At 39.8% G+C, this 6,721-nt stretch overlaps 1 protein-coding gene across 2 annotated transcripts in view; it reads left to right on the top strand.

The window, feature by feature from the left end:
• Positions 1 to 6,721, top strand: part of GNG2 (G protein subunit gamma 2) — a 124,222-nt gene that overhangs the window by 66,010 nt on the left and 51,491 nt on the right. The gene's annotated exons all lie outside the window — the stretch shown is intronic.

Raw genomic sequence — 6,721 nt, 5'->3', positions numbered from 1 at the left:
CTTATTTTAAAATAACAACTGAGCAGAGAAAATAACAGGCGTTAAGTAGGAAACAGTTGGAACCCAAGGTTTCTTTCTGCTGCAGGCCTGCAAAGCACTGCCACGGTAAGCCAGTGTGTTGCATTTCCTGCGGAAGCCATCAAGATGGCGCCCAGGGCCAGGCAGAACTGTTCTGCAAGAGTTCCCTGTTGGGTCTTGGGTCTTAAGTTAGAATTACATTGAGGTCATCAAGCCTGGAGAAAATCCGAACTGTAGAAGTAAAGAGAGGGTTGGTTTAGTGATTCACAACATTTTTGAAGCTGTGAAATCAAATGGTTACTTTGAGTTTTCCCCATCCATACACAAATATGTATGTAAACACATTTACATTTTTCCATTCTGTACTAGTAAATGTCTGTGTGTGTGTGTGAGTGTGTGTGAGCTTTAGATTTAAGTAAAAAGACACTTGTTTGTGGGACTCTAAATGGATTTCATAGTGCCCTCTTAAGCTGGGAGAATGCAACTGCATACCAGGATTAATCTGGTAAAAAGTTTCACTTTATTTTATTTAAAAATTATTTTATAGTAAAACAAACATGGAATAGAATGAGAAATGGATATGACTTTAAGATAAAAGTGGAATGTAGCCCTTGCTTATGACTGGAAAGGCCCACAGATTCCTGAGGGGCATAGATTTACTCTCTTCTCTCAGCTTTCGCAAATACTCTAAGATGCCTTAGCTAACAGATGGCCATACAGATCCAGCAAGAATGGGCAACAGAAATCAAAAAGATTCTCTGCCTAAAGATACTTAAATTCCCCACTCCCGTTTTTATTCTATAATTATAAATTTATTAGTCTTTCCGGTTTCTCTTTTTAAAAGCATAGGTCTCTTGACGGGTTTAAGCTGTTGGTCATTCACATCTTAGTATGAATTACCATATTAGCTCTATCTGATTAATTACCTAACTTATCTAATTGATTACCTAAATAGCTGTTTCGACTGGCTTCGAAAACCATATCAGAAACTGTGAGTTCCTAATGTAGGGTCACTTAACTGTTTTGTGGACTAGAGCAAGCCAGTTCATTCGTTTGAGCCCCAGTTTCCTGATCTGAAAATAGGAATGCTAGCATCTGCTTTGCCATAACAGAACAACTATGAAGTCAGGATGACATAATTCACATGGATGACCTTCACAAGTTATGAAGTACTATTTAAAGATCAGTCACCACTCAGTACTTTTAGTTGAGATTAGTGATATATCTTCATGGTTACTAATACAGTTTAGTTGCGATTAGTTAACAGATAAAGAAGAATGGCACAGGAAGAGGTAATTTTGAAATATAAGACATTTGGGAAGATCAGGCTCACAGCATTACCTCACTGAGGGACTTCAGTATTTGAGAGTATTACAAATCAGAGCAGAGAAGGGAGAGAAGAAGGAGGCAAGAAAATGCCAGAACACAGTTCTGGTCTGCAGTTCAGCATATGAGCCTTGAGGTAGAAACACCCAATGGCCCCAGCTGCTATCCTGGAAAAAGTCGATAGTTGAGATTCATCTTCAATTGTTAGACAACCCCCAAGACACAGTCTATGGAGTTCTGGGTATCATATTTCTCAAAATAAGGATCTGCCAAAAGTATACATAATTTAAGGTGAACACTGGTCCTGCTTAGCTTTCAAAATATGTAATGCTCTTATCTACTTCTGATAATCCTGCCCATTGTCTCTTCTTTGGTGTGCATCATCTAATAATAGCAGCAACCAGGTACTATGTCCTAGGTATGTACTACGTACATGCACTAAGCATGTACTATGAATGGGCAACTATTCTAGCACAAAGAACTAGACACTATAATACTCCCATTTTACAGTTGCCAAAACTGAGGCTGAGTATTTAAACAACTTGACCAGTTGGTATATGGCAGAAGATCTGACTGCAACGAGGTAGTGTGACTACAGACCTGGACAGATTCTGTCTCTCCTTCTTCCCAACCCATGGCAGAACCATTGTAAGTAACAGTAATTAAAATGTGCAGAAGACAAGAAGCGCTCAGAATCTGCTTCTGTGAAAATCAGAGGACACTCTTCTTTGGAATCTAGTGCTCCAATTCTCTTATACAGGACTTGACTTTGAAGCCTTAAATATACTTGGGGAGGTGAGGATGGAGTAGGGCCCAAAAGGAAAAGGCTCCAAGGAAGTAGTCAGTCGTCTTTTTGTTTTGTTTTTTAAGCTAAATAAGAGTTTGAGAAGAACAGAGGTCTAGGGACATTGAGAATGTAAAGTGTCAGTTTTTTAAAGAAGTGCCCCCCCTTTTTTAAGAAGTAAACTCTCAGATGTGCTGTTAGCCATGATAAGTTACACTGAGTTGTTTTGCTGTCTTGCAAATCTTCTGAAATCATCAGTTTGACATTACGTTTGCTTCTACCTCCTGGCTTCACCAAGGCACATCTAAATTTATTTAGAGAAAAGTCATGAAGAGCAAAGCAAAATAGTGGACTTTAAGCCTTAACTTTTAAAAATATGCTCTCTTCCCTTCTAACCAAGTCATAGAAATTCAAGGCAAAAGTAGATTCATAGGTAAGGAGAAAGGCAGAGGTTTTATGTCTGACTCAAGAATGAGCTCTGGACTAACTTTTGCAGGCACAGAGGGTATGGTGGGCAGAAATGTAGGGCGAAGTTTGATATTTCAGCACCCCACGACCGACCCCAAATCACTGACACAGAATGGTGTTGCCAACACTGTCCTCTGTCACAGATTTCTATTTTTTCTTAATTTGGGTATAGTTGACACACAAAGTCACAGTTTCAGGTGTACAGCATAGTGATTGAACAACTCTATGTATTATGCCGTATTACACCACAAGCAGAGCTTCCATCTGTCACCACACAATGCTATTATATCATTGACTATATTCCCTATGTGGTACTCGATCATTTTTTTTAAGCCAATAAAAAACAGACTACCATTTATAGTCTAGGTATTAAAGTCACCAAAAGATAATCATCTTTTTGAGAAAATACTTGGATATAGGTGCCAGATGTTTGTATTTCTCTATTTTCAGACTCATTCATGTTCAACAGCTTTTTACTTAGGGCCTGATCAATAGTAACTGGAGTGTGTGGAGACCTTTCCTAAGCTCATCATCAATCAGAAAGAGGCAGTTCTTGGAGGCAGATGGGACTGTCTAAATTGAGGCAAGTTGCCAAATACACTTCTACTGGTTCCTTTCCTTGGGCTATTAATTAGAAATGTCTTTCCTCATTCCTGGGCTGTGCTGACTTTCTTGTTTTTTGTCTCCCCTGACCATTAGCAGTTCCGTTTGGTCAGATAATCCCATTTGAGTGCATAGGTAGTCCGGCAACATGGCAAATCATTTTGTCTGGAATCAAATGTCTCCTGTTTATCTGGAACTGATGTCATTTTGAATTACAGTCACTACACATCTTTTCTCTGTTCCCCTTTCCCAGTTTAATAGCATTAAAAGTGTCCAAACTCCGATTTTCGTTTATAATTCAGTGTCTCCAGTTCGATTAAGATCCAGCTGCCACTAGATGAATAACAATAAATAACACCAGACCTGCGAAGTCAGTCAGGTCTGATTCTTTATGTCATTGGCTCATATTGTGATTCCACAATGTCCCTTACACAGGAATTGCAAAGCAAGTTCATAGTAGTGCTTATTTTGTTTTCTAGGGGGACTCTTTATGCACCAGATTCTTCTTTTTTCCCTCCAGCTTCATTGAGATAGAATCAGCATATGACATTGTGTAAGTGTAAGATGTGCAATATGATGATTTGATTCATGTATATAGTGCAAAATAATTACCACAATAAGGCTAGTTAACATCCATCACCTTACATAATTAGTGATGGATTAGTCAGGCTCATGACTAATGTGTGTGTGTGTGTGTGTGTGTGTGTGTGTGTGTGTGTGTGTGTGTGGTGAGAGCATTTAAGATCTTTCTCAGCAACTTTCAAGTTCATGATACAGTATTGTTAACTATAGTTACCATGCTGTACATTGTATTCCCAGAACTTATTTATCTTATAACTGAATGTTGTCCCCTTTGACCAATATCTCCCCACTTCCCTTACCCCTCGCCCCTGGCCTCCGGCCCCTGGAAACCACCATTCTACTTATAAAGAAATTCTTATTTAACCTAACTGACCACTATATTTCACATTAGTGCTATAAACTATTTTTTTCTTTCTTTTTCTGGAAAGAAAAATGGTTCAGATACCCCTCTTAGGTGCTTCTGGCACTTGGCCTTTCTCCAGTCTTAGCCCATAAGACACCATGTTGCAACTGCCCACTTATGGGTCAGCCTTTACCTTTAGAGTATAAGCTCCTTGAGCACTGAGCTCATGTCTGCTTCCCTGGATCCCAGCACTGCCTGGCACGTAAGTCTCTAGATTACACTGATATTTGATAGAAAAGTAGTGTCAGAGGGCTGGCAAGAGTTTTGTTTAATTGCCCAGTTAGATTAAATAAGGCCACCCAGAAGTTAAGGAAGAATGATCTGTTATGTCAAAGAAAACTGAAAGTTTTTGAAACCAAGTATTCTGGTGTTCTTTGCAAATGATGGTAAGAAATATGAACTGATCCCCTCGTATCATTAGAATCCTAAGGGTTTGTCATGACATCAGAATACTTCATGGAAACCAAGTCTTCTCTGAAGTCCCTGTTGGGTGTTTGCCTTTTTTCAGACTTTGTACAATCACAGTATCTGGTGTGAGCTGAACCATTGTCTCATATAAATCATGTATCCTTTGTTCTCATCAGGCCACATCTTTAGTATTTTAAAAGACTTCTATTAAAGATTCTGTTCTGTCGTTTGTGGATATGTGGAGCTCTTAGGAATAGAAGCATCTCACAAGTGCGATTACTGACATTAGGGTTTTTAGGACCAAATCCTAGGAATTTCAAATGACTCAGTAAGGTCAGAGTATGAATTAGATCTCTGTAAAATGAATTGGGCTCATTTGCTTAATCAGTAGTCACCTGAATGACAGATCCAGCGAGTAAGCTGCCTTAGATACAGGGTTGGTTGTGTGTTGTCTCTTTTCCAGCTATTTTGAATAGCTGCTGTAATGGGACCACTGCCTGTTTCCATTCTTCCCATTCCTATCTACCCCCAGTGGTGGATGAAGTTCCTGTCTGCATTGACCCATCTAACATTTGCTGAAGAAGGGAAAAGCTGGGCGGGTGCTGGGAATCCAGTCACTCATGAAGCAGCCTTTCAAGACACACAGTGTTTCTGAAAATGAGTATCCATAACCCACAGAGTTTTCTAGCAGTTCCAGCAGAATTTCTACTCCCAGAGAGGCAAAACATAAAGAAAGAATACGAGGCATTAGTCATGAATATAAGCTTTGTGTGCCTAGAGCCAAAAGTAATTGGGTGTGGGTGAGGTTAATGAATATCCAAATGTTGAAACGAAAAGTCTGTCTACCTCTCTTTGCTACTACTCGTAATTTGTTTGATTTTCATGGAAATATTCTTTAGGATGAGAGGAGACGACTCCACTGGCCACAGGCACTGCCTTGATCCTTCTGTGCTTGGTAGGGCGGGGTACATAAGGAAGGTGGGGAACTGGCATTGAGAGAAGGGGCTGGCAGGAGTAATTGGTGGGGGTTCCTCTGATGCCAGTTTGGCAGGTAAATGAACATTTTTATAGGCTATTTAATGCCTCTGGAAAACTATTTGCTAGGACGATGTTATCTGTTCTCATCAGCTCAAAGAAAACGTATCATCCTACTTTTAAACTCACCAGTAATGAAAGTATCTATCTCTAGAAATTCCAGAATATGTTTCTATATACAGATGACTCATCACCCCAGAGCCTCAACCTGTAGACTCTGAAGAACCCTTAGCCAAGCAAATAATGATCCAACCAGGCATGAGTGGCTCTTCTGCCTTGTGGGTGTCCTTCCTTTGGCATATTTGGTTAGCACACTGTATAAATATGGTTGGAACATTCTCATTCCTCTTCAGCAGGGTCAGCTTTGTTTTGTTGCAGGACCACAGAAGTGCTTGGTAAATCCCACCCTGGTGATAGGGGACATAGGAGTCATGAGCCTGACTAATCCATCACTACTGTAAGCAAAGTGATTCTGATGTCAGCTCTGTCCTTAGCCCTGCTTTGTGGAGGAGACTAGTCATTTTCACAGGAAAGACCTAGTAAGAAATGGATTCGATTTTCTGGGGCAAGTGAAAGTATTAGTTGTCAGAGACATAAGAATTGGCTTATTGTCACCATCTGTGACCTTGGTCAAGTCACCTGATCTTGCTATTGTTTCTTCATCTGCAAGTCTGTTTCAGGTTTGTCTCAGAGGTGTTTCCCCCAAACAGTGGAAAATACAATAGGAGTTCTTAAAGGTAACCTTCCACTATTATACTTGTCATTCTATATTGATGGCCTAAAATTAAATGGAACAAATAAGCCTCAGGAATATCTCTGACAAGTTAGCATCAAATCCCCTACAGTTTATAAAGGCAATGTTTAGAGGTTCCAACAGGAAACCTGTTTTAAAGCTAACTTCCTGTAAGGCCTTTTTAAAAATTCCAAAGTGCCCAAGCTCTCAAGGCCCATCTACAAATAATCAATAGAAGCAAACCTCCTTCTGGGAAATGATTCTTTTGACAAAGGCATCATAGGTGCCTCATTCATTCTATAAATAGTTACTGAAAGCCTGCCATGAACCAGACACTGTTCTAGGCACTAGTAATTCAGCG

This window comes from Zalophus californianus, chromosome 6 (genome assembly GCF_009762305.2).
Source record: "Zalophus californianus isolate mZalCal1 chromosome 6, mZalCal1.pri.v2, whole genome shotgun sequence".
Taxonomy (NCBI): domain Eukaryota; kingdom Metazoa; phylum Chordata; class Mammalia; order Carnivora; family Otariidae; genus Zalophus; species Zalophus californianus.
The sequence above is the reverse complement of the archived record's forward strand: the minus strand, read 5'-3'. Positions and strand labels throughout refer to the sequence as shown.